We start from the raw sequence: 22,554 nt of genomic DNA, 5'->3' as shown, positions 1-22,554 counted from the left end.
ACAAGATTATTTTTGTCATGCTGACTCCACTGCTTGAAAAATTTGTTTACTGCCCCCCCAAATTTTTAAGGATTAATGCAGTAAATAGGAAAATTAATTTTAGCTCCCTCAGACATATTTGTACTTGAAAATTTTAACCACAAAGTAAATTATTTGATAATAGTCACTGATTTCTTTAAGCTGACTTAATGAACTCCTAATATCAGCAAATTTAAGGACCAAAGGCACTAAACTAACTGTAGCCTCAGATTGCATCCAACAGAATTCCTCACCTAGTATCAGTGAAATTATTCTTGCACATAATGGCAAACCTAAATACAGAGGTAAGTCTTTTACTAAGAATGTTACCCAGGATGAGCAGTAGATGTTTATTAGGAAATTAACTATGTGAATTGAAGAGACCAGACTTCAAAATCTAATTTTTATAAATATTCTCTATGTTCGCATTGGATAAAACTGGTTATTAACCAATTTTCCAGAACAGCTGTACAGAATTTCTGCATGGCAGCCAGCTAAATGGTACAAAATAACATGTTTAAGCTGGAATAGCTTATAATTTTATTTAAATAAAATTGCTGCTATAAAAAGTGCTTCCCAAAGCTAAGGGAGATATACAAATATTTTAATTAAGGCAAATTCTCCTTTTACAAGAATCATCCTTTTAGGAGTGATTGCTTTGTAAACAAAGGATGGGTCGGAGGAGAGCGCCTTAAACTCAAGTCTGACTTTCAGGCCCATGTCACCCTATAAACCCGCCCTGAACAATTCTATTTTCTATTTGAAAAGAGAAACCAGCTGTGGGCTGGGTTTACTAGGTGACGTGTGATTGACTGACTCACCTGCTGGAGCGCAGCGCGCATTCTCACCTTTTGTTTATTGGGCCTTGTTTCTAAACACGTGGATGCGCAGACGGAGCGAAGCTCGACCCTCAGCCGCCTCCGCGCGGCAGCGCCCTCCGCCCCACTCCGCCCCCACCCCATCTATGGGCTTGTTTAAATTTCAGATTTGGCCCCACTGGCAATTGTTTGGGGACATAAATAGTCCATATTAGTGAAATAATTCTCTTTTGGTAGCTGGTTACTAGCAGTTAACAACCATTTATTTACTTTAAAAATGAATACTAAACTTTATGAACTACCCATCCATTTGCCCCTCCTCCCCAGTACATGCCTGGGTGCGTGGGTTATTTTCAGCCTTTATTCTTGATGGTGCTCTTGCCGGTTGGGGGAGGGAAAGAAAGGGGAGGAGCCAGAGAGGGAGAGAGAGAGATGGGCAGGGGGCCGGGAGAGGCAAGCACCAGGAGGAGGAGTAGGGTGCAAGTGAAGAAGAATCGGGAAATATGGAGACTATGAAGATTCAAGATCATTAGTGTTCAATGAATTAGAAAAAATAAAACAAACTGTGTTCTTTCCTTGTGTTCCCTGCTCCGTGCGGCGGCTTTGTGAGGGCCTTGCTCTCCTCAGATCGTTTCTCCCCTTGCCTGGACACCCCCACTCCCCCTTAATGCGATTTTAGCTTTTTCTCTTGTAAATTTCAGAGCCAGCTTGGAGGTTATTGAGGACACTTATCTGAAAGAAAGAAATAATAGAGGTGCTGAGGGTGTTTTTGATGTTTCTTAAAAGACAAAAACAGAACGCCCTCTTCTAAACAAGGGCCCACAAGTGTACCTGCTTTTTATTTTTATGGGGGGGGGGCCCGCTGGTTGAGTGAGACCTTTTAGCACGATTTAAATATTTTTTAAAAAATTAAAAATATTTTACCCTATCATATTTAATCAGCTGTAATTATAACACATTCGAAATGAATAATATGCCTTGACAGTATTTTTATTGTTATTGTTCATTGCATGATGTTCGACTGCTTTAAAAGCACAGGAAAGAGAAGTAAACGCGCTACAAATGGGGAATTACCCTCGTTTAGCATTAAAATTCATTTAGATAAAATTGCCACAAACATTTAAATGGGAAGATTAGTTCCCCCTCACGCCTTATTGCACTCGCTCAATGGTTCCGTTAAGAACATTTTACACGTTGGAAATTCCGTCTTCTCAGACGGCTTGCTGTTTCCTAGTTACCCACATTCAAAGCAAAGGCGCAGCAAAGGCAGCCGCCGCGGCAGCAGCAGGGGAAAAAAAAAAAAAGTTTGGCAACTGGTCTGCAATTCATCCGCTGCTGGCCCCAGCCTCCCCTCCGCCCACAGCAGTTCGCCCCCCACCCCTCACCTTCCCTCACCCCACCTCTTCTCTCCCCATTAAGTAATTTGCTGAGTCCTGTCCTTCAGAGAACAAGTCGCTTAGTTGTACAGTATTTGAATATAATGTTAAAATACAAAGAAGCCAGTTTGCCCCTCCCCCGGTCTCCCCTCTCTGGCTTCTGCTCTGAGTTGAGGGTTTAGTTGGAAAGTGCTGAGTTTCTTACATCCCCTACTCTGAGGCTACAAGGCACGTTTTTTGGCTTTCTTTCCTGCCAGGACATTGCCAAGAAATTCACCACTGTTTTGTTTTTTTTTTCTTTTTTTTTTTGCTTGTATTAAAACGTGTGAAAGAATTAGTTTGAAAAGTCCTTGCTACATCTAGTTTCTCCCTCTCCTTTTCTTTTCTCGCTCTCTCTTCTTCTCTCTCCGCCCCCCCTTCTTCCCTCCCTCCTTCCTTCCTCCCTCTCCCCCTCCCTCCCTTCGCAGAGCCGCAGGAAAAGAAGAATGTCGGCTTCGACTGCCATCTTTTGGGGATTTGGAAAAACGACTCGGTAGGAAACGGAGGGAGGCGGAGGCGCGGGGGGTGGGGGGGAAACCCCCTTATTATCCTGTGTCGGAACTGGCTCCCTTAATCTGATGCTTAAATATTTCATGTGGAAAAATTACCCATAAAATTAGTTACTAACAATTTCAAATTGAAATCACTTATCGAATTATAAACGCATTAAAGCTGTATGGATGGTGTTAGGAGTTCCTCGGGAGGCAGCGGGTGTCTTCTCACTGTGCGCCCGGCCGGCGACTTTCGCCCCGGGGAGAGGCACCCCCGCGGAGCCTGGGGAGGGCGGCGGGGAGGCAGGCGCGGCGCTCGGGCGCGGGGTCCCGGCCTGGGGGACCTAGCGCGCGGCCAGGCCGGGGCTGCGGCTCACTGGGCCGGCGGGGGGCGGGGTGGAGGGAGGGGAAGGAGCGGCGGTGGGAGGCTCCGACCCCCGGGCAGAGGCGCCTACGGGGAAACTTCGTAGTCAAGCCCAAAGCTTCTGACAAGGAAAAACGCAAGCCCTACCCGCCCCCTCCCGCCCGCGTCTCCCACGCGACACGCAGATTTTGCGCTCCGGGTCGGCTGCTGTGTGCAGCGCCCCCCAGCCCAAGTCTGCGGGCCGGGGCGGGAGGCGAGACGCCGGTGGCGGGCGGCTGGGCCAACCTCGGCGCGGGAGAGGAACTCCCGCGGGCTGCCGCGGCAGCTGCGTGGAGTCCAGACCAGGACGCCGCTGCCCCCGGCGTCCTACCGTGCCCAGCGTCCAGGCCTGGACCCTGTGCCTGTGAGGACAGGTCTATGCTTAGAGCCCAGGGCACCTTGGGGGGCGGCTCCGGCATCTCCAGGGGCTTCCTATCTCCTCCCGACCGCAAGAGGAAAGTCAAGTGTAAGGGGGCTGCTGACTTTGTCTCTGGAGACGAGACGACCCGGGTCTGTGCAGGAGGTTGTGGAAAGGCACCTCCTGGGGCACTCTGGGCCCCCTTCCCTTAGAACCGCTCGGGTGTGCTTTGTGGTGGACTAGAGGCTTCTTGATGGATTCTATTGCCGAGTCCCACCGCGGCGCTGGGAGCGCGACTCCGAGAGCTTGGGGGCTCGGAGGGCATTTGGAACCCGGGCAGCGCCCGCCGGGCGGGTCGCGAGTGCCGGGGGGGGGGGGCCGCAGTAGGGGGTTCGTGGGCAGCACCCCGAGTCCTTAGGCAGGAGCTCCTCGGGATCGCTTTAAAGCCTTTGCAAACTTTCCCTTGCCTTTTAGGATCCCAGCAGGCCCTTGGCCCACGTGAACGCAGTAAAAACATGACTTGATTCGAGCTCCCCGGGTGGGCGCTTGGACGCCCGGCTGAGTGGCGTGGAACTGGATAGTGGTGTGCCCCGCCTGGCTCGGCATTTCCCCTCGTATTTCAACCCCTCTTCCGTGCCATCCCGCACCCCCTTGACTGTTAGCGGTCCGCCGCACTCAGGGTGGCCAGGTGCAGTCTACACTACGTTGGGAATCCCGGAGCCAGGGAAAAGAGCGGTGAGGGAGAGAGAGCGGGGGATGGCGGGGAGCGGGCTGTGTGTGTGGGGGGGGGGGGGTGTCACTTTTTGGCCCAATCTGCCCGCCAACGTGTCCGTAACGTCCTCTCCCAAGGCGGAGCTGAAAGGGAAAACAAACAACACATTGAGCAATCAGTTCGCCAACATTTGAATTTTTAAGAGCTTTTACCCAAAAAACGGGTACCCCGGGCGTCTTGGCAGGGAGATGAAGGACATTTAGGGTCTCGGTTGTTGCTGGCCGCGCCCGGGGGTTGCCTCTCCGCGCGCTGCCCCCTGCCAGCCAGGCACTCTCAGCCCACCGCGAGGGAAAACCAGGCGGTGAAGCCCTGGAGAAAAGGGATTTAGTTTTAAGCCAGTCTCCCATCGATCGGGTCGGTAATTCCTACCCCTGCCCACTCGCAGACACACTCACCTCTACCCTAAAGCATTAAGTTCATTACGCGAGCAATGATCTTAATCTCCAGGCGGAAAACGAGTCCCGGGACCTCGACGATTCGGGAAGCAGTGAATAAAGTCACCTGTTCACGCAGCCGCCCGGCCGGCTCCTCGGGGCGGGGGCCTCGAGTGGCAAGGCGCGCTGCGGAGGGGTCCCTCGCTCCGCGCCCGGGCGTGCCCGGCAGGGGTCAGGAACCCTGTGTCTGCTTTCCTCGGGGTTGACGACCTTCTGGAAGGGTGGGATTGCGCCCGCTCGCTTTCCTCCTCCCCTCCCTTCTGCTTTTGATCTTGGGGCCCCCCTCACACCTCTGCGCTCTCTTCCTCCTCCCTTCCCCCAAAGTGGCGAGCTCCCCTTCTCCACGGAAGGTCCCCAGGCTCTCACCTCCCACCCCACCACTACTCCCCGCAGCCTCAGGTCTTCGAACTGCAGTCTGGGTAACCTTTCGCCTTTTCGCGCTCGCCTGCTTCACCCAACAAGCTGGACATGGGTGGGTGGGGAAGGCTCAGCGAGGCCCTCTTGAAAGCCACTTGCTGAGGGTACCCTGGGGCTTTAAACAACCAGATACCTGGATCTGGGGGAGATCCCTGCGCCCATTGATAATTCCACCTCAAAGAAACCCAGCAAAGCGGCAAACACCCCTCTCAGACGCCTGATCCCCACCGACCCCCCTCGCTCCCCCCCCCCCCAACCTTTCGCATCGAGCAGCGTCTGGCACCGAGGGGAGATGGAGGCGAGCCACGCGCCCGGTCCTTGCTGGCCGACCCACGAGGCGCCAGCTTGTTCTGGAGACTCAGTTTCCACTGGACAGTCGTGAAAGCGGGGAAAACACAAGGCAATGGCTGTGTGAACCCACGTTCCCGCACCCCTTCCCGCACCCCAATCTGATTTTCCAGAGGTGCATTTTCAGGTAGTCCTAAACTGTGAACAGCGAGCTTTGTGTGTTATCTAATGCGGGTGGGGATGGAAGAGAAGGAGACTCCCACCGCCCGCTCCAATCTTTAATGTCTGAAATAACGAAATGCCTGTGTGGCAGCTGCTGCTGGAGCCAAAACTAACTCTTTGGAAGACGGAAAAGAGTGAAAGGCAAAGAAAGACTGTTCATTTTTTTTCCTTTGGTGCCGTTTGGGATGTCATCTGTTTCCTTGGCGACTGTGTTCAGCCCCCGGAGCCCCTGGGCTCCTGGATTGTTAGGGGGGAAAAAGCATGCTATTTCTGCACCGTCATTTATCACTGTCACCGCATAATGATTCCCCTTGCAGCCCCTTATTGATGTTTGTAATTGCATTATCTCATAAAGGAGGATGATCAATGAAACCGAGCCGTGCATTCTGGGGTCAGAGGAAGCCAAAGTACTGTTTGTCCCCTTTAATACAACAAGTACTCATTATCTTTAGGTCTGCATTCAAAAAATGATCTGATCTGGGGCTGACCCTGTCGGACATCCCAACACTTTTTAAAACGCGGTTTGTGTAACCTTTTGCTTAAATGCTAAATCAAGTACCTGTCTTGCATTTCAACGAAACAAGATGGTAAAACTGAATGGGAAAAGCGTTTCTTCCTTTTTCTTCCTTCCTTTTTTTTTTTTTTTTCCCCTGGGAGGGGTGCGATCGTTTGTAGCCTCCCGCGATTTTACACTGCAACTGCTTAGTGATATAATGTAGAAAAAGCAGCGCCCAACAACAAGGGACCCAAGTTATCTAATGAATGAAAAAATTGGGGATGAGTGGGTAAAAGGTATCTGGGAGCATTTAACAAGGTCGGTACTAAAGGATCAGAATAAAACCACATCCGGTTTAATTAATAAGAGCTATAAACTGAGATAATTCCCCATGATTCTGCCCTTGTTTCTCCCCTTTACAGAGTCATATCTCTTCGGTGTAGATAAATGACTTTTGTGCCTGTTCGATTCTCACAACAACAATAACTAAATCAGTTGTGCATTCTGTATCTAAAACCGTCTACAAACTCCAGCAAATAAAAAGAAGTTCATTTGTCTATTAAGGGAAGTATTTAGTTGAGCAGAAATGTCCCAGTAACATTGAATGGAGTTCATGTAATCCCATGAAAATCAAGTCCTCTTGTTGCACTGAAGTAAATGAAAAAATACAAAGGAGGAAAGGTCCAAGTGTAATTTTAAACTAAATGCATTATTGGACCATCACAGTGAAAACGTGATTGTGTGGCTGGGAGGGAGTGGACATCAACTTAGCTCACATTTAACTTAAAGGTTTTAGAAAAGAAACAAGTATCCCAGGTTTGGTTATCATTTTAATTTGTGGAAAGAGGAGAAATGGAGATAATTCTAGTTCATCACTTCAGTAAATTAAGGTGAATAACTCCTTCAAAGACAAAGTAGGCGAAGAGCTTATCTTAAACATTGCAAGGCGGTCTGTTACCAAAAAGAAAAGTTCCGAATCTTCTGAAGATGAATTCTTATGTTAATGACTACCAAAAAAAGAAGGAAAGAAAAAGGAAAGAAGGAAAGACTGAGCCCATGTGTTTATTTTAAAAGTTCTAGAAATAATTTTTAAATCAACAATATAAATCAACATTTTTAAATAAAAAGATCTAAATGAAAAGCCTTCACCATATGAGAAGATGAGTAGTTAATAAAATAGTGTGCCTATAATGTGACACCTTGACCTAAAACCTTAAATGGAATGATAACTATAACAAAAGGCTGAAATATTCCCATTTGGAAAAATAACTTTAATGATAAAGCAAAGAGAAGTTTCAATTGTGTCGAACTATCACTTACTTTTTCTCTAGAAGACAGGTTCTTCTAAAAAGTATTATTTTCCAGGAATTCTGTCAAGTCACTTTGAAATAATGTATGTTTTGTGTTATTTAAGTATTCTGGCACTTTCGTTCTTTGAAAGTGCTCAAAGTGAAATGGATATGCAGCGGTGCATATATTTAATATAAATGGTATCTTGTCGTTAACATAAAATATTAAAGGGAAAATGAAACTTTGGGCTTTGTCAGTTGAGATAGAATTTTTTAGCATAATACTCTTTTTCAGAACACACAAATGAAACCCCTTGATTTTAACCAATCAACACAAGTCTTTCTCTTATTTGGTTGGGGATCTGGCATCGTGCACGTTTTCTATTTTTAATATTTAGTGTTATAGCCCACGGTTAAAATAATGAAAAATTAGTCTCGTTTCAGAAATTATTTATTTATGGAACGAACATGATTAAAACATAAACACACACACAAACTGCAGCTGCAACAGAAAAAAAAAAAACCTGATTTACGGTTATTAAATCTTTGATCGCCATGTTAGTTTCTTTTTCTACCTTTCATTTGCATTTTAATCTATCGAATCTTTACAATTTTGCTGCCTCCTATTTCAATGATTGATTACAGATCTGAAATAAGAAAAACCAAGCCTAGCTTTTATTTTTCCTTTCTTTTCCTCGCTTTCTTTTTTTCTTTTTCTTCTCTCCCCCTCCCTTCCCCCGGGTGGATTTCTGAAACTTTCTCTCAATGCTAACGTAGACAGAACAAATTAATTCTGCTCTTTTAAATGTCAAAGATATAAATAAAAAATGTTTTCTGTCCCAAACGTGAATGTTTTCCCAGCCGCTTGTTTTTGAGTCGTAAAAGATCATCCCAGCAAAACGCAATTAACAACGAACTACACACAATCGGCGGCGTGGATTTTGTAAAGGACGTGCTGTTAGTAAAGAAAGGTGAGAAGTTCATCGTCCCTTTGCCATCAGTAGCCTGGCCACGGCTCCATTCTCTCTCCCACACACTCAGAGATTTGGTCGGAGTTCTGTGATCTAAGTCACACCAACAAAAACAAGCCTGGTAGGGGCTTGCTGTGGTTAAGTTGATTTCTTGAGACAGGCAGTATAAAGACAAAAGGGGAAGCGACGCAGGTCTGTTTGTTTTCTTTCCCTGCCTTACCACTGCCCCTTTGCCCCTTTCTCCCCCAAACCCACCCCACATCCCCTCTCCCTCCCCCCCCCCCGCCCTGATTTCCCCAGCTCCGCGGATAAGACGGTCATTTGCTGACCGCTTTGCCTGTACGCGTCACTTTTCGAGCGGGCGTGAAAGCAAGTGTGGCGGTACTTTGGGAAGGCGCCGGCCGGACGTGGGCTGGGCTCATTCTCCCAGCGGGGCTGAGGGACCCTGGGGCTCTGGAAGGCTCTGGCCGCAAACAGCTAGCGCCTCCCGCCCTGCTGGGGGTCGGGGCTGGGGTGGGAGCCGGGCACCTAACTGGCGCGCGGAGGAGGCCAGTCCCGGTGCGAGAGCAGAGGCCGGGTGGGCGTGAGCGCAGGCTCTCCCGCCAGCCCGCGCGTCTGGGAACCCAAAAGGAGCGCCCCTCACTCCGCCACCTCGGTGTCTGCTCCCGGGGCCGAGCCCCGGCGGTGGGGTCTTCAGGCCCGCAGACGCGGGGGAGCCAGCAGCTGAGCTAGGACCGACTTCTCAAGCGGGTCTAGGCTGCTGGCGCTCGCCTCCGCGTGCAGCGCGCGGTGCCTGGGTGCAGGGCGAGCCGGAGAAGTCCGAGGGATGGGACCCCCACCCCCGAAATCCCCGAGCGGGCACACACACCAGCAGGAATTAGGCTGAGGGCTGTACGAGGTAGAACCCAGTCCCAACTGGGCCCTGGGACTCCGTGCGCACGCAAGGGCGTGCCCAGGGCGGGGGCATAGACCATCTACTCTCGACCCTGTCGCCGTCGTCTGCGCGGCTCCCTTCCTCCTAGAGACCCCATGGGTGGCTGCCGCAAGGGGGGCGATCTTTATTAACGTGGACGCACACACGAGGCGGTTACAATAGAGGGGGTAGGGGAAGACATTTGATCCCGGCCGACCCTTTGTCTTGAAGCAGATTAGGCAGCCTAGAAATAGGAGGAAAAATAGAAAGTCTAGACAGGAAAACTTATTGTGTTCCCAAAATATAAAAATGAACCGAGCGGTCTGGTACCTCAAGAGGTGAAGATAGATCCTTGTAGACAAGTGCGAAGACAAGACTGGGAAGATTTAAAGTGAAAGAAACGGCAGATTATTAAGAAAGTAATAGTAAGGTGTCCCATACACTACAGTTTTATTGTTGGGTAGTAACTACCCGACTTATTTATTGCCGGGGCTATATAATAGAGATAATGACCACAAACTCAAGATAAATTCTTAGGCGCCCAGCTGGACAATTCTTTTTTATTTAAGAGAGTGAGTCTGAAAGGTGAGCCTCATCTCCTCCCCTCCTTGAAGATACGTCTCGCTTTCTACCATATTATAAGCATGACATGCAAATAAATAAGTGCTGCTGGGTTTGTGTGGGTAGGCCCTGCAGGATTTATTTCAGGTGAGAGAGGAACATACATGGAATATGAATTTCCACAGGAGCTGCGGAGTGATTCCTTTCCTCTCTTTCTCCGCTGAGCTCTCCTGCTGATCTCCCTCCCTTTCTGTGGGAGCAGAGAGCGAACCCTGATAAAAACATTAATGTGTCATGTCTCAACTCCCTATTCCTTGACATATAGGTCTGGGGAGGGATGAGGGGCAATGAAAGATGCAAAATACATCCCCAAAGTCGGTTGACTTGCTGGGACTGCTTAAAGAGATTCCTGCCGACAAAGGGAAGGGTGGGTTTGTAATTATGACTTACAGGAGGGGGGCGGTATAGGAAGCATGTTAATACCATTTTGATAGCTGCAAAATGGTGCAAAAGTTTGCTGTCCCGGATCTGGTATGGCTCCTCACCGCCTGGAGAGATCCCAAGGGAAGCCTCCTGGGTCTTGGGACTTGTCCGCCTTTTCTTGGCCCTCAGTTTCTCTCCCTGGAGCCGGGCAAACAATCCTACAGTCAGGTGATGGAATTACCGATGACCTTGCTCATGGGCTGCCAAGGTCGGAAGGGAGCGGGCGGCCTCAGGTGTTGGCTCTATCTGATGCAATGGCTGCAATAACAGGCACCCGGCTGACCTTTAACAAGGCGGCCTCCGAGAGCGAGAGCTTCTCTCCCCCCACCTGCGCTCTGCGACAACTCAGGCAGACCCCGAGAGCCTGCCAACAGGAAGTCAGCATCCTCTTCTGATAGTCTTTTCTCTGTCTCATTTTTGGGGTAATATTCAGACATACAGTGTTTTAACTTCACAATAACCACTTATATTCAGAACTTCCTTTGATCTGTGTTTGGCCAGGAAAAAAAAAACCACCTGACAGGGAATGCGATGACAAAAGGAGAAGCGCAGAGGAAGCGGGAGGGGTGATCGGGTGGGGTGAGAGAGAAAGGTGTGCACGTGGTCCGGGGGTGGGGTGCGGTGGGGTAGGGGGAGTTCGAGGCCTAAAGGCAGCGCGAAGTGTGTGTGTGGTGGGGGTGGGAGTGAAGAGAGACAGCAGAGAGTGATCTGTGAGATGGAAGAGAAGAGGCTGTTTCTGTAATTTGGTGGTTTGTATGAGGGATGATTATAAGGCTGAGAAGGAGGACAGTCCTTGTCAATCTTTTACAATATTGGTGTCATTCAAGCACAACTTTATCTTTGAACCAGAATATCTGTTTCAATGATTTCCATAAGCACATAAATTATAATCTTCAGAGCCTTCACTCTTTCTTTCTGTACTTTATTAAGTGTTATTGCAGAGGCCATTTATGAAGCGAATGATTCAACTTTTAATCTTTTGAACATTAAAGTGTATTCCACTGAGTTCCCTCTTCCAAATAATCTAAAATAACAAAAAGAAACTAAGCTCATTACATGAACAAGTGACAAGCGTTTTGCTCTCAGCCTGGCAAGTTGCCTTACTCACTTCAAAGGATGATCAACTAATTGTTTCCAGAGTTTATAAGTAATTAAGCTATTATTCAGGGAATTTTTGTAACAGTTTTATTCATGATAGGACTTTCCAGTGAGAATAGCCAAAGACAAGTCTTCAAAAATACCAAAGTTTTAACAATTAAAACATCTGTCCTTATTGATAACAATGAAAACTATTTTTATTTTTAAAAGCATTGGCAAATGTAAACAAATATAGTTTTCTTCCAGAGCATATGATAGGTGGAGGTCATTATGTGTAATTAATGCTGAAAGGAAAATGAACATGTAATGGCTTCCAAAGATTAAAACATCTGTAACTACCATGTTTTAAAAAGTTAATTTTTAAAATCATTCAGCTTGATTCATCTAAATACATCTGGTAGGGAAAAAAATATGCCCTTTTAGGATTCCATATGGAAAGTTTAAAAACGTATATAATTTTAGTATTTTAAATCAACTTTTCGTGCCTAGACAATAGGAATTAATGCCAAGGAATGTCAAGTGCTTGAGGTTTTCTGATTTTGCAACAGAGAAATGTACTTATTCAACCTTAGATTAAAATAAAAAGACTACTTTAAAAATCTTTTCAAATCTATTAAATTCACACATTATTTCTATAGTTCAACTCATGTTTGTCATTTTTAAATAATAAGGTTTGCCCTAAAAGAAACAGTGTTCATTAAAGGAAAAAGTAAGACTTTAAAAGGAAGTGATGAATTATTTTGTAAATTTCAGCAAACTATATGACACTTTAGTTTAATAGACATTGTTTACATATGTAGCAATGTACTATTTTAATATATTGTTTTCCATCAAGATTTTTTTTGTCTTTAGAAAAAGGCTGTTTTGTTGTCACATGAAGAATTTAGAAATTAACCAAATTTTCATGTTAGAAGGAAACATCTTTGAAGAATAGTATCAAGATATAAATGTGAAAATCCAAGTAAATGACTATAGAAACTTGTTTGAAGTAAGATAAATTTTCTGGAAGTTATCTACAAAAAATTAGAGTGTGAGCTACTTCAATATCCATTCCCCTCACCACAAAAAAAGTGGGAATTGGCTGTAAGAGTCATTACAAAGAGTGGAATCTCAGCATAGCCAAAAATATTTAAGTCATATCTACTTGTGTCAAGTAAAATTCCTCCAAAGCAAGTCTGGAGTTTGCTGGAAATTGTATATAAAATGTTCTGGTTTGATTTAGGGTCAGTGTCGTTTTGTGGAATTTGTGTCAACTGGCAATTTTAGATCTGTCATTGTGTCACAATATCTGACTCAAGTCTGCTGTGCTATGTTTGTTTATTCTAATAGATTAGCATTATTAAAAACAAAAATCCCAAAGCAACCTGGTTAGTAGTAATGCAATCCCATTGTCTAACGCCATGCAACAATCGACCTTCTGGATACCGGGCACACTTGGATTCACTTTAGGACACTTAGCTGTTGAAAATAAGTTCATTACAGAAAGACAATGGTGACTTTGTTGCACCTGGCCCCTGGGGTATTTAACATAACACACGGGCCATGGCTGGCCAAGACAGCCTCTACCATCATTCACGCCAGAGCAGGAAGTCAACTCTAGGCACATTTTGTAATATGAAATACACTATTCTGAGCAAGGATGAATGAAATCTTTTTGCACATCCCTCCACCATCTTAAGGAGGTGATTAGAAGCCTCTTTTCTGGTTTCTTTGCAGTAAAAATACTTACAAATTAAGGGGTGCTGTAGTGACTTTATGTTAAAGTTTAATGGTTAAGGACTTTATGGTATGTTGCATTCAAGATGTCCATAACAACATAGTCTAGATAAATACTGCTGTTCCCTACCTGTGCCCAAGTTGAAAAGGGTCCTCGAGTGGAAAGACAGTGGTGGTTGGGGTGGAGGTGGGGGGTGGTGCTAAGGCTGAGTGACCACACTTCCTGGCACTCTGTTTAGTAATCCTGACTCTATCACTTGAACACGATGTAATTTATCTTTGCTGGATCTTTTTCCTAATCTCTAAATGGTATTAATATATTTCTGCCTTGTAAATCACTCTACATTGTAGAATGTGGTAAGGAATTGCTTTACATTCTATTGAATATAGTAATAAAGTCAGTCTCTCAAAGAACTCCAGATTTTTTCCAGAGGAGTCTTGACTCATAAGAGATATTCCTCTGTTCTCAAAGTTCTACAGGCCTCTTAGAATTCTGAGGTGCTTTCCTTTGATTTTCCTTGTCTGGCCACCAGAAGTAAAATGACAGTCCCTTATTGTTCCAAAGAATTTGCTGAGAGTAATGAATACGTCTACTGATTAAGTTGCTTCACAGAAATAAAAGGTGACTTGTCCACCAATGATTGGACTGTGACCCAGTAGACTGAAAACAGCATGCCAGACTCCAAAGAGAAGGGTGAAGTCCAACTACTAGAGCCTTCCCCATTAGGGAAAAAAATGAATCCACAGATACATTAGTTTTCATTTAAATTCTGTGTTATTCTGGTCAGGATCTTGCCTTACTTCATCATGTATGTCTACCATATTCCATCGAATCCTTTTTAGGAATGAAAAAAGGTGTGTGTGTGTGTGTGTGTGTGTATTATAAAATCTTGAGCACCTAATGTACCAAGAGCAGTGAGCGGGACACTGGGAGCACTGGAATTAACAGGATGTTGTTTCTATCCTCAAAAGCTCATTGAAGGGTGGAGCTGATAAGAAAGTCACCATCCCAACCCCTAGCAGTATGCACAGGTGCTGTGGGAACACAAAAATTAAACCAACAACCTGGAGAAAGAGAGCCCCCAAAAGCCTTTGTGAGAGGGCAGGGTAAGGAGAAGTAGAGATCAGGACATGTTTTCATATCTGAGTTCAGCCAAGAAAACAGAAGCCACTCTGAGTGCTTACAAGGGAAAGAATTCAATGCAGGGAATTGGCTACATAGGGGACAGAAGAGGCTGTGAAGGCAACCTGGTGGCAACGAGGGACTGAAAGCTGAGCAATCACAAGAAGCATTTGTCCCACATTGACTAGAGGGACAGAGGGAACAGGTGAGTTGCCAGAGTCCAGCGGTCACCTGGTAGAAGATATAACCAGGACAGGCATGCCGAGCGGGGCTGGCACTATGGAGGAGATAAGAGAGGGAGAAATAATTCTGGAGTCTTTTCTTTCACTCTCTAATCTGTCATCAGTACCTCCCTTAGGCTAAAGCCAGCAAGAAACCAGCTGACAAAGATCCTGGGAAACACAAGATCAAGGTCCCCATCCTGCAATATAGAGCAGAGCAAGGAATAGCCTTGAAGGCAAACAGACCCAAGAGCAACACAGCTTCTAGGCAGATGTTATGCTTCAGTGGTCTTCTTATTTTATTTTTCCAAAGGAAAAGCACTATTGTTAATTTCTGGGTTTATTTGTTTGGGAATGTTGAAGGAGGAGAAGGATGTTCCAGACAAGGGCATTGAGTTGGGAGAGAAAGTGGCTTACACAGAACACGGCAAGTTTGCCAGTGAGTCTGCAGCAAAGGGCAGGAGGAGGACCACGAAATACCCAGTGGCATCTGTGACAGCTCGGCTTGTTAGCGACCATTAACCCCCAGAGGCCAGGATAATACGGATTATAGGGCTAACACTGCAGAAATAAAGGCGTAGTCAGGTCTCCATACAGGTGCAGTGCTGCCCATCAGCAAATGGCTCTCCTACAAAGGAATACCAGGAAGGTTCCTTGATTGCCTTCAGTTCATTTAGACTCTTATCTCAATCGGCCACAAAGCCAGTGGGGACATCGATGCAGTCATTTTCATGAGCCTATTAGAAATTGTCCACCAACTCCACGGAGACATTCTTGTGGCCACTTCCGTGTTCAGAGGGCTGACTCCAAGATTTTCTCTATTCCCACATAATGGGAATAGTTGGGTCCATGACCTCACAGAAGTCAACCTAATGAGTGACAGTGTGAAGCAGGTGGGAGAAGATTAGGGAGCTAAGAAACCAGCCTGTCGTGAGGACAGTGGGGACCAAGGGCAAGAGTGGAGCGTCTCCTCAGGAGACAGGAGGCTGGGATGAGAGGGGTGAGGCATAAAGAGAGGATGAAAACAATGACATGATTTGTGGTCTGGAAAATGAGGCAGATTGTGGTTTCATTTGTGGGGACAGTAACTTTAGAAGGAGGGACGTATTAGAAACAAAGATGAAAACTTTGCTTTAGGCATCTTGAGTTTGATACTTACAGGTTATCAAGATAGAGATGCTCATTAGGAGGATGAAGACCTGGGTCTGTATTTTGGTAAAGAGGTCTGGAGATAAAAATTTGGGAGGAGCTGCTAGAGTAGACGAGGTCATTCAGGATCATGTTCAAAAAGTTTATGGTAACAATGAGATATCAATTCACACCTGTTAGAATGGCTAGTCTCAAAAAGACAAGAAATAACAAGTGTTGGTGAGTCTGTGGAGAAAGGGGAACCCTGGGTACTGTTTATGGGAAAGTAAATTGGCACGGCCACTAGGGAAAACAGTGTGCAGGTTCCTCAAAAAGTTAAGAATAGAATTACCATGTGACCCAGCAATTTCACTTCTGGTTATTTATCTGAAGAAAACAAAAACACTAACTCAAAAAGATACTTGCATTCCCCTGTTCACTGCAGCCTTATTTACAATAGTCCAGACCTGGAAGCAACCTAAATGTCCATTGAAGGATGAATGGATAAAGAAGATGTATACAATGGAATATTACTCAGCCATAAAAAAGAACGGAATCTCACTATTTACAACCACATGGATGGATGGACCTGAGGGTATAATGCTAAGTGAAATAAGTCCGACAGAGGAAGGCAAATACTGTATGACCTCACTTATATGTGGACTCTAAAAACAAAAACAAAACAAAAAACCAAGCTCACAGCTACAGAGCACTGATTGTGGTTGCCAGAGGCAGGGGTTTGGGGATTGGCAAAATGGGTGAAGGGAGTTATAAGGAAAAAACTTCCAGATATAAAATACGTAAGTCACAGGAATGTAATGTACAGCATGGTGACTGTGGTTAATACTGTTGTGTTCTGTAACTATGTGTGGTGATGAATGTTAACTAGATTTACTGTGGTGGTCATTTCACAATGCATACAAATATCGAATCATTATGTTGTATACCTGAAACATAATATTGTATGTCAATTATACCTCAATTAAAAAAAGTTTACAGCGAGCGAAGGGTAAGGAGTAGGGCTGTCAATAAAGGGGAACATGGTAGGGGGAAGGATATGTGATTTTCAAAGACGGGAAGGACTTGTACATATTTGTGTAATGAGGGGAAAGATGAGGAAATGTTGAAATTGTAAGAAAGAGGTGTTAAATAATGGGGAGATCCATCATAAAGATCGGGAATTGGGCTGTGAATCAGCAGTGGGATATCCTAGCCTCCAAGACTGAAGGTTAAGTGGTGGGTATAGATGTTGTGTGCAGGTAAGGGATGGTAGAGGAAAAAGGGGAGGGAGCTCACACCTGATAGCCTTGATTTTCTTTTTGGAGATATGAGTAGAGGTGTCACTAGATGAGGAATGAAGAGGTAGGAGAGTAACTAGGTTTCTGCACGGAAAGTCCCACGTCCTGCCCGGGGAACCCCTTCCGTCCTGGACAAACTAGGAAGTCTGGTCACTGTCAGGGTAGGGGAAAGGAAGGGGCTCCAGGGGAAGGTTGAATGTTAACGTCACGGTGGAAAATGGGAGAGGGGACTGAATGGCAGGAATGCAAAGCTTGCTGCCAAACATCAAGGACTTAAGTGGAACTAGAGACCAAGGGGCAGCATCTTGTACATGGCTGTGTGATGTTCTTCAGCAATGCTTAAGCGCTTTGAGTTGTCTTTCCAGGACAGCGTGTGTTAATTCAGCCAGAGGTGTGTTTGGAGGACTTTTTGCAATCATACGTATGCAGTATCAGAGGTCTCATTCTGGGGGTAGAAAAACAGTGAAACTCAGTGGCAGGGTTGCCAGAATAGCATCACCTGTTAGGGGGAAGATGTTGCTGTCAATGATGTACAATGTCGCTCTTTCTTTTTACATAATTGGCAAATGGCAGAGTTACAACATTCCACAGTATCTTGAGGCACTTCTGAGATACAGACATGTATTCACAATACATCGTCATCTAGAACAGTAACTTACAGACAGTAACTCATTAAGCAGTGTCTTGAGATAAGAAGCAGGGAGCTAAAGGTCCTAACCCAGCATCAACTCCTGATACCTACTTGCAGGCTCTCTCCGCATGCTCTGCTCGAGGCATGCCATGGGAGTATTTTGCCTTTATCATTGGCTAAATTATATACTTTTACACCTGGTAGCTTTTGGATTTGTTGGTTATAGAAACAAAGAGAAAGGTAAATATAGGTTGTCTAGTTGGTAACAGGGCAAATTGGGCAATGAGCTCCAATAAGCAGATTCAAGTAAATATCTGGGGGATTGCCTTTTCTTTTTGAACCAAATGAAATTAGATAGCTCCCAAGTAGGTAAAGAGGTGTTTTCTCTAATTTTTGCTCTATAATTAGAGCAAACCACTACCTCTAAACTTACAGTATGGGACAGAAACAGGGTACAAGAAGAACTCAAATGACATGGGTTTGGTGAAAATCTGAAACTCAGCTTGGTTTGGGGGAAGCCACTCAAATTTCATCTGAAGTTTGATGCAGCTTGGATCAAAACCTCCCCTGAATAAGCTGAGGATTCGGGCAATAGGAGTGTTATGGGCTGAATTGTGTCCCCCCTACATCCATATGTCAAAGCCCTTAACTCCTGGTACCTCAGAATGTGACTGTATTTGGGGATGGGGCCTTTAACGAGGTAATTAAGGTTAAATAGGCCATAGGGGTGGGCCCTAACCCGATATGACTTATGTCCTTAAAAGAAGAGGAAATTTAGACACAGAAGAGACATCAGAGAGGGAGGATCATGTGAAGACCCAGGAAGAGGCAGCCATCTACAAGCCAAGGAGAGAGGACTCAGAAGAAATCAAACCCACCAATAGCTTGAATTTGGACTTTAAGCCACCGGAACTGTGAGAGAATGAATTTCTGTTGTTTACCTCTACTCTCACCTCCACCCAGTCTGTGGTATTTAGTTTTGGCAGCCCTAGCAAACTAATACAGGGAGATTTCATTTGAATCTCTCAACTATTTGAGAAATAGTAGACACATCAGGTTTTTTTTTTTAAATATAAAAACAAATGTAGGTGATATCTTCTAAGAAAATCCTGCATTTACCTCCATTTTATTTATTCATCCAATTTATCAAACACTTCTGCAGTGCTTACCATAGGAGGTGATTCATCCCTCTTCTCTGCTCCTGGCTGTCTCTGAACCTCATCCAACTCCCAGTGCATCCACACCTGCATGAACTCTATTCGAGTCATTTTTAAAATACACTATGTTTCAAATGACATTGCTGCCTTTTTTTATGAAGTTTGGTTATGGGGTTTGTAGGCAGCGTTTTCATTATGTTTAGTAGGAATTAAACCTTCATCTGAACACAAAGGTTAAGTTAATGGTTTCACTTCCTTCATTCCTGTGAAAGGTAGGCCAGTCATCTCATCTGGTTAATTCTCTTTAGTATTTAGAATATCTCAGATTGATTCTGATGTTTGGCACTTTTAATTAAAAATGATTTTCTAAAATTCTCCTAGGCACATGATGTTGACAAGAGAATCTCCATGGCATCAAGTTGTATGTTTCTGTGAATAATACGTTGATATCAGATTCTACCAGAAATGTTTCAGAAGACAAAAAACAGCTCTGACTTTGCTTTGCGAATGTATCGGTAACTGTTGACTTAGAACAATCTTTCCTGAATTGTAAATTCTGCTTTAGAAACAGCCGCAGCTGAGGTACCAAACCTGCTACGAGCAGGGGAATGTTCGGTAAGTGCCTATCTCCAGTGAATTTTCCTGTCATTGCTCTTGGGAATAACACTGGGGACTGGGAGTTGGGAAACTTGAGGAATCCTAGCATCCTCGCTTTTTTATGTGACTTTGGTGAAGTCAGTCACGGTGAGCCTCAGTTTATTCGCTCTTAAAATTGGGATGAATGCTGTGTTTCAAGCCTGCCTTACAGGTGCTTGTGAGCATAAAATTAAATAAGGAATGTCTTTGTAGTGCTTTTTAAAACATGCTATACAGGGCGCCTGGGTGGCTCAGTCGGTTGGGCGACTGCCTTCGGCTCAGGTCGTGATCCTGGAGTCCCGGGATCGAGTCCCGCATCGGGCTCCCTGCTCGGCGGGGAGTCTGCTTCTCCCTCTGACCCTCCTCCCTCTCATGCTCTCTGTCTCTCATTCTCTCTCTCGCAAATAAATAAAATCTTAAAAAAAAAAAACAAAAAAACAAACAAACAAAAAAAACATGCTATACAATATATTTAAGTCTTATTATTACTGCAGTTGCCACTAAATGGTTTCACTTAATGGCCCTTTTATGTTGCTTTCTCCCTTTGTAAATGAAGTAGCTCCTGGGCTGCCTTCAGGATGGAGATCACAGTAAACGGGAGGCTCTCTCCCGTGATGAGGGTTTGGAGCTGGACTCCTGGTTTACCGTGTTTCAGGGAATGGCTCTTGAAGTTTGGGGTCGACTTTTGCTTTCAATCTTCCATTAGGCAGTGATTTTTTTCCTATGAATTTCCCCAAGATTTAATTTCTGAAAGGCAATATAAATGTTACCCCAGGTGGAAATCTTCTAGAACCTAACGTCAAGTTACATGCAGTGTATGGAGATGTGTCATCTCAAAGCGTGGTGAGAAAGGCTGCTTCCCCTATGGCTGCCTTTCCGAAAGCTTGTCAAACTCCGAGGGTTTCTGATTGCAGCTCTGCTGTAGAACATTTTTTCTGTTTCTATATAACAGAATAATTACTAAAAGTAGGAAATTTAACATAGATGCAGTACTGTTCTCTAATCCACAGTCCATATTCAAATTTCATCAATTGCCACAATGACATCCTTTATATCATTTTTTCTGACCTAGAATCGAATCCAGGAGCATACATTACATTTTACTTGTCATCTCTCTTTAGTCTCCTTAAATCTAGAACAAACAGTACCTTGGTCTTTCCTGACCTTGACCTTTTTGAAGAGTACAGACAAGTTATTTTGTGAAATGTCCCTTAGTTGAGGTTTGTCTGATGTTTCCTTATGGTTGGATTCAGGTTGTGCATTTGGGGCAGGAGCACCACAGAAGAGATGCCATGCCCTCTGTCCGTGGTATCAGCTGGCTCACAAAGTCAGCCCCAGCAGGGATGATAACTTGGTTCCTTGATTAAGGTGTTGTCTACCGAGCAGGAAAGAGTTTGAGATTATTATGTAATATCCTGTTCCTTATCAAACCTTTATTCACTGGTTTTCACATCCATTGATGATCTTCTAATTCTATCATTTTAATATATTAGTTGGCATTCTTTTTTTTGAGAGAGAGAGAGAGCACAAGAGTGCGCTTGCTCACGTGAGCTGTGGTGGGGAGGGGCAGAGGGAAAGGGAGCGAAAGAATCTTAAGCAGGCGGGTTGCTCGCTCTCACAACCCTGAGATCATGACCTGAGCTGAGATCAGGAGTGGGTGGCTTAACCAACTGAGCCACATAGGTGCCTTGATGTATTATTTGGCATTCTATTAAAAGGAAGGGCTTTTTCTTTTCCCTCCTTTATTTATTTATTTATTTATTTATTCATTTACTTAATCAATATGGACATGGATTCTTTTTTTTTTTAAACGTTTTATTTATTTATTGGAGAGAGAGAGAGAGCATGAGGGGGGGAGGGTCAGAGGGAGAAGCAGACTCCCTGCTGAGCAGGGAGCCCGATGCGGGACTCGATCCCAGGACTTCAGGATCATGACCTGAGCCGAAGGCAGTCGCTTAACCAACTGAGCCACCCAGGCGCCCTGGACTTATGGATTCTTATTTAATGGGTTCTGCTTCATTACTGCGTTATTTCTTTTGATGTTCAAATTTCTCGGGCATGGCCTGCGGGAGGCCCTCCCACTACCTTCTGTGTCTTTCTCAGGTGACCTAGAGGAGGCTTAACTTGGTACCTTCCATGGTGGAATGGAGGCTGAGCTCGGCAATCCTGTTCACTTGCCAAGCTCAGGAACAATAAACTTTCCATCCAAATCCTTCAGGGTTCTAGCACATCCCTGGAGGGAGTCCGTGTGGTCAGTTGAGGAGCATGAAGGAGACTGAAGTGTGCTTAGTTAGAAGAAAAGCCTGCTGGGAGCCTTTCATTTTGGGTCCCCAATGGTGGCTTTCCCAGAAATGCTCCCCACTAGAAAGTGAAGCAATGGGTTTCCTAATTTCTGGCTTCTGTCTAAAACAGGTTTTTGAGCCAGTTAATTGAACATAAATTACAATTGACCTTGGAGGGATTAACTCGCATTTTGGGGTCACTCAGCTGTATAGCTATTTGGGTGCTTTCTGACCGCCTGGGCTTTTATATACTTTTCAGCTAAGTTAGAGATGAAAATGTACCACTCGGAGACATTACAGGAATTGTTGACCTTCTCTGGTCAGTTTGAGGTCAAGGAATTAATGTAGAGAATTACCAGAAGATCTATAAATACACATATTTCTTACATGAGAGGTTTCATTAAAAAAATAATGTTCATCTTACTTAACTATTTCAGGACCATGTATAATATTTGTCATGTCATATAAAGGAAATTTTAGTTTGGGGCCCAATAAAAATAACATTTAAATTAAAATTAAAAAAAACTACACTGGCAATAGGTTTCCTAAAATTCCATTGCTATTGAACCCTTTTGACATTTGAAATAAATTGGATGATAAACCCCATATTTAAAAGGAGACTTACTATTATAGCCTGTGTCCTAAATTTTGCTCTGCCTCTTTGGTGTATTGAGAGGTTGAATTAGAAATTGGTATGCCAGCTTCCTTCTGGGGAATGAGTAGAAAGAGCATGACCTTTGGAAACACAGACCTGGGACCAAATAGTGCTGCTGTGATTGATTTGTTCTCTCTCTTTGGCAAGTGCTTTTGTGACTCCAAGCATCGGTTTCCTCATCTGCGTAGAAAGGTTCATAGCTCGGGGCACCTGGGTGGCTTGGTCGGTTAAGCGTCTGCCTTCGGCTCAGGTCATGATCC

The 22,554-nt window shown here is 44.9% G+C and overlaps 1 protein-coding gene and 1 long non-coding RNA gene across 6 annotated transcripts in view; both read left to right on the top strand.

The window, feature by feature from the left end:
- The window catches only part of MEIS1 (Meis homeobox 1), a 135,340-nt gene extending 135,324 nt beyond the window's left edge, over nt 1–16 (top strand). For all 3 annotated transcript variants that reach the window (XM_064572420.1, XM_045884876.3, XM_054509842.2), the window contains one exon: nt 1–16. This exon is cut by the window's left edge and continues 1,525 nt beyond it. The gene's annotated coding sequence lies outside the window, so the exon portion shown is untranslated.
- Nucleotides 17–2,201: 2,185 nt separating this feature from the next.
- LOC123851228 (uncharacterized) overlaps nt 2,202–22,554 on the top strand; it is a 90,627-nt gene continuing 70,274 nt past the window's right edge. Inside the window, exons 1-2 of one of the 3 annotated variants that reach the window (XR_006792503.3) lie at nt 2,202–2,744; nt 19,103–19,336. This is a non-coding gene — a long non-coding RNA (uncharacterized LOC123851228). The remainder of the gene's footprint in view (nt 2,745–19,102; nt 19,337–22,554) is intronic. The other 2 variants (XR_010405995.1, XR_008506885.2) reach the window with 2 other exon arrangements.

This window comes from Mirounga angustirostris, unplaced genomic scaffold (genome assembly GCF_029215605.1).
Source record: "Mirounga angustirostris isolate CCGP_5_RB_7025 unplaced genomic scaffold, mMirAng1.0.hap1 SCAF_10, whole genome shotgun sequence".
In the NCBI taxonomy this organism is placed as follows: Eukaryota; Metazoa; Chordata; class Mammalia; order Carnivora; family Phocidae; genus Mirounga; species Mirounga angustirostris.
This window is presented reverse-complemented; position numbering and strand designations above follow the sequence as displayed.